Source organism: Phoenix dactylifera, chromosome 13 (genome assembly GCF_009389715.1).
Source record: "Phoenix dactylifera cultivar Barhee BC4 chromosome 13, palm_55x_up_171113_PBpolish2nd_filt_p, whole genome shotgun sequence".
Taxonomy (NCBI): Eukaryota; Viridiplantae; Streptophyta; class Magnoliopsida; order Arecales; family Arecaceae; genus Phoenix; species Phoenix dactylifera.
The window spans coordinates 5,741,616-5,747,614 of NC_052404.1; positions in this window are offsets into that span (position 1 = coordinate 5,741,616).

The following is a 5,999-nucleotide window of genomic DNA, read 5'->3' on the forward strand; positions in this document are numbered from 1 at the left end:
CGGGAAGTTTAAATGGAACCTTTCCTCCTCGCTTGTACCTTTCTTTTACGCTTTTTTGCCGACGGAGTAATTCCAAAACGCGCGTGTAGGATATGGATGGGAGGGATGGATGCTATACATAGCTGGGAGTTGGGTTAAATGGTCCATCCATGTGAAATTCTTAGTTAAAGCCCAATGGAGATCAGATTTTGTCATTTTGATGTCGCTATTGGCTAGACTTTGATACAAAATTTTGCTGACAAAAAAAATTATGCCATACTTATATTAAAATTTGTGGAATTTGCATCATCAATCAATTTATATAAACAGACGAGATTGATGTTTCTTGTATGTTGCAGTTTTCTCGAAGTAAAATACATTGTTTCATCAAAATAATACAGTTGTCACATCTGGTGATGCAAAGCAAAGTTATTTTCTTCGCACCAAAATAATTAATTTACTCCATGGCTATTAAGATATTAAAAAAAATAAATTAAGTTACTTCTAATTATAGGAATTATATATTTTGGCTATTATAACTTATATAGACATATAAAGGATAGGTTTAACTCCTTTAGATCACATGTTTATGATGCCAAAAAATATTCGTTAGATGTTTGAAAGTTATATCTTTAGTCATTATAGAGTTAAACCATCCTTGCAAAATATCAGATAAAGTTGCAAAATCACCGAAGAAATCGGAGTGATTGCTCTTATGCCCGCCACTTCTTATTAGATTGATCTTGTTTCCTTTATCAAATGAGTAAAGTTTTGGATTCATTAGTATGTTTTGAAAGCAATTGTACCAAATGCATGGTCTTTTGTATTTTTTGATGTTTAGTGGTTAGCGAGAGCATCATTTTAGCATAGAACAGATGTTAAAATTATTTAAGACGATCCGTTTTTTTGAAAGATTAATACATGAAGAATAGTCTATGAGCACTAGGTTTGATGAGGGCACACCAGATTTGATGAGGGTTCAAATCTTGGTTCAACGGGGCAGACATTGGATTTGACCTCGAATGAAGATAACTTGTCTACAATCCTTAATTTTTGCTTAGAATTGATATTAGTTTGAAGCAAATAAATCGGAGCATAAGATATATGATTCCATGTATGCTACTGATAAGGTGGAACTCCTATAGACATCTAATACCGACCAAGAAGCTAGCAGTAATAACATAGGGGTTTAAATTATGTTAAATTTCTCTTTGGCTTAAATTTACACTATGGTAGCGTAGGTATAAGTTAAACATAGTGTTGGTGCATTTTAATATTAAAGTTTAATATTTATTTCATTTATGAGGTTCACGTACTTAATGACTCATAAATGGTTCATGTATTTGGGGAGATGAAAGGTTTATGCATGTATTTGGGGAGATGAAAGGTTCATGTATTTGGGGAGATGAAGGATTTATAGGAAATAAATGGAAAGAATTCACGAACCCTTTTTGAAAATGGGAATTAATGTCTATTCGGTGGGGGAGTTACTCTTAAGATTTTTAAGTACATTTATGTTTTTATTACTCTCATAAATTTAAAGTTACAAACTCTCTATATAAACCTTTCTCCCCCTTCATTCCAAATATATACAATATCATTTTATTTTACTCATAAAAATATTTTGAGAGAGTTCTTGGCAAAAAAGGGTGTTTCTTTGGTGGAGCTTTAGGCTTGACTACTTGTGCAGAGTTGTCCATGCTATATGATGATTGTCGGGCTGTTGTATCGTGGAGGAGACAAGCCATAGTATTTCCTGCTGCACCGGGTTCTAGGCTTTGCCAACCGCAGAGGGCTTGAATCTCCTTAAAGAAAGCAAGATTTTCGTGCCTCAGTCCGATTGGTTTCGTCCTCTTATTTTATTTTCCCCCAACAATTTTAAGGAGATTCAAATGGAAATGGAGCCAATCCCTGAGAAGCATGATGGTAATGTTGGAGATCTTAACAAGCCCTTCCGTTTCAAGGGGGCCCACTTCAAGAGACGGAAAAGCAAGGTGTTGTTCTATTTGAGTCTTGTCAATATTTCCTACATTCTCACCGAGAAAAATCCAACCAAGATCTCAACCGAGGAGATGACGGATGAAGAGTATCAAGCTCATCAAGAGAAAGTGGACAAATATACTTGAGATGACTATAATTGTCGATGTTATCTCTGAAATTGCCTTGCCGACAATTTCTATGATTATTACAATAGTACTTACTCTTCTGTAAAGAGCATTTGGAAAGCTTTACTGAGCAAATATGATACAGAAGAAGCTAGTGCAAAGAAATATACAGCAAGCCGATTTTTTCGTTTTCAAATGATGGATGAAAAATCTATTGCTGAGCAAGCACAAGATTTTCAAATAATCGTTGCAGAGGTTAGATCTGAAGGCATCAAGATTAGGGATAACCTGATTGTAGCTGGTATTATTAACAAGCTACCACCATCATGGAAAGAATTTCAGAAATCTATGCGCCATAAGCAGAAGGAGACGTCCCTAGAGACTTTGATCACTCGCATCCGAGTGGAGAAGGAAGCTCGAGGCCAAGATGCACTGATTACACAAGAGGGTAATGAACATTCCACCACCAAGGTAAATTTAATTGCTTCAAATGATGCTTTGCCTAAAAATGGTCATTTGAAGCCAAAAAAAAATATATGAAATTTTATGGCAAACCTCACAGTAGGAAAAATCCGAGTCAGAAAAATAAGAACCAAATACCCCCTTCACAAAACCATTCTTTTGGTGCATGTTTTGTTTGTGGCAAAAGTGGGCATATTGCTCGAACTTGTAGATTCCAGAAACGTCGGCCTCTTCCTCAAGCTAATGTAACCGAGGAACCTCTTGTAGCAATGATTACAGACATCTACATGGTTCAGTGTGTTGAAAGGTGGTGGGCAGACTTTGGTGCCAATAGGCATGTTTGCTATGACAGAAATTGGTTCAAGAACTACACTTCCTTCAAGGATGATAAGACGATTATGCTTGGTGATTCTAGCTAAATAAAGGTCCTTGAGAGTGGTGAGGTTGAGCTGAAATTCACTTCTGGACGTGTGCTACTCTTAAAAGATGTGCTTCACACTCCGTCTATAAAGAAGAATTTGATGTCGAGTTTTCTACTCAACAAGGCTGGCTTTGAACAAACTATAGAATATGATCAATATGTAATTACCAAGAACGGAATATTTGTGGCCAAAGGATATGCATGTGATGGGATGTTTAAGTTGAATATTGAAAATAATAAAGCATCATCGAGTTCTATTTATATGCTTTCTTCTATGAATTTTTGGCATTCTCGTTTATGTCATATAGATAGTAGATACGTGGGAATCATGAGTAGTTTGAGATTAATTCTGAGATTGACAAAAGATTTTAAAAAATGTGAAATTTGCAGTCAAGCAAAAATCACAAAGAGGCCTCATAAAAGTATTGAAAGAAAAACTGAATTATTAGAACTCGTTCATACTGATCTTTGTAAATTTGAAGGAATTTTAACCCGTGAGGAAATAGATATTTTATCACTTTTATAGATGATTTTTCAAAATATACTTATCTTTACTTATTGAAAAATAAAAGTGATGCTTTCGAAAAATTCAAAGATTTCCTTCGAGAAGTTAAAAATCAATTTGGTCGAAAAATTAAAAGATTTCGAAGTGATAGAGGCCGTGAGTATGAATCTATGGGTTTTAATACTTTTGTGCAATCTTTGGGAATTATCCATGAAACTACTCCTCCATACTCTCCTGCATCTAACGGTGTAGCTGAGAGAAAAAAATATAACTTTGATTGATTTGACAAATGCCATGTTAATTGACTCAAGTGCTCCCTTAAATCTTTGGGGTGAAGCAATTTTGATTGCATATCATGTGATGAATGAAGTGCCTCATAAGAAAACCAAACTCACTCCTTTTGAGTTGTGGAAAGGGTATAAGCCAAATTTGGGATATTTGAGGGTCTGGGGCTATTTGGCTTTTGTAAGGCTAACAGATCCTAAAAGACCAAAACTTGGTGTTAGAGCTACCACTTGTGCTTTTCTTGGATATGTAGCAAATAGTATAGCCTATAGATTTTTGGATATAGAAAATAATGTACTTTTGGAGTCAGGTGATGCTATTTTTCATGAAGATAAATTTTCTTTCAAAACTAAAAATAGTGGGGGTCAACATTTTAGAGAAAATATTTTATATGAGCCTAGTTCTTCTAATTCTTCACAAAACCATAAAAATATTGAAGTTAAGCTGAGAAGGAGTAAATGAGTTAGAGTTGAAAAAGATTTTGGCCCTGACTATTATGTTTTTAATATGGAGGAATTTCTTTAACTTTACAAGAAGCTTTAGGTTCACCTGATGCTATTTTTTGGAAAGAGGCTGTTACTGATGAGATGGATTCCCTAATTTCTAATCAAACTCAGAAATTAGTAGATTACCACAGGGTTGTAAAACTATTGGTTGTAAATGGGTCCTCCGGAAAAAACTAAACCTAATGGTTCTATTGATAAATTCAAGGCCAGGCTTGTAGCAAAAGGTTTTAAACAAAAAGCTGCCCTTGATTTTTTCGATACATTTTCTCCGGTCACTAGAGTTACATCCATTAGATTATTAATTTCAGTGGCTGCAATTCCTAATCTGAGCATTCATCAAATAGATGTAAAAACAGCATTTTTAAATGAAAACTTAGATGAGGAAATTTACATGGATCAACCCGAAGGCTTTGTAGAGCATGGTCAAGAAAGTAAAGTTTTGAGCTTAACAAATCCCTATATGGCTTAAAACAAGCTCCTAAGCAGTGGCATGAAAAATTTGATTCTTGCATGATTGAGAATGGCTATAAACCAAATGAATGTGATAAGTGCATATATTATAAATCTTGAAAAAAATGCGCATGTTATTGTTAGCCTCTATGTAGATGATTTATTGATTTTTGGCTCGAGTTTGCATGTTATAAATGAAACAAAAAAATATGCTTTGTAGCCATTTTCAAATGAAAGATCTTGGTGAGGTTAATTTTATTTTGGGAATGAAAATCTCAAAAACTTGTGATGGAATTTTTCTTAATCAGTCGCATTATATTGAAAGAATTTTGAAAAAATATAACTATTTTGATTGCGAGCATGTTGCTACTCCTTTTGATGCTAATATTCATTTATTTTCTATAAAAAATGAGATTGATGTGATTAACCAAAAGGAGTATGCTAGTATTATTGGGAGTTTGCGTTATGCGACTAATTGTACTAGACCTGACATTGCATATGCAGCGAGAGTACTTAGCAGGTTTATTAGCAAGCCAGGTAGGGAACATTGGCATGCCATTGAGCAAGTTATGAAATACTTATCTGGTACCAAAAATTATGGGTTGTTTTATAAAAAGTATCCTGGTGTACTTGAAGGTTTTAGTGATGCATATTGGAACACATTATCAGGTGATTCTCTCTCTACCATTGGTCATATTTTTACATTGGGTGGTGGTGCTATATGTTGGAAATCTAAAAAGCAAACTATTATTGCTAACTCTACTATGGAGGCTGAACTTATAGCTTTAGCTTCAGCTAGTGAGGAAGCAAACTGGTTGGAAGATTTGTTGCATGAAATTCCTCTTTGGGAGAAACCAGTTCCACCTGTGATAATTCATTGTGATAGCACTGCCGCAATTGGTAGAGTGAAAAACCGTTATTATAACGGTAAATCCAGGCCTATCAGGAGAAAACACGGTATTGTAAGATCTTATTTGAGCAGTTGCATAATTAATGTGGATTACATTAAATCTTATGATAGTCTTGCAGATTCACTGACTAAGGCATTGTCAAGAGAACGAGTCTGGAATACATCGAGGGGGATGGGACTGAAGCCTATACAATCAATAACCACATGCGGGGATACCCAACCTGGAGATCAGAGATCCTGAAAACTGGGTTCAATGGGAAAAACGAATCATATGGTGGTCGAAAGAAATGCACAATTTATTTTTTCCGTCCCTATGGTGTAGATGCATTTATCCTGTAATGAAAACTCTTAGTGAAAATCTGTAGCCCGTATGAGT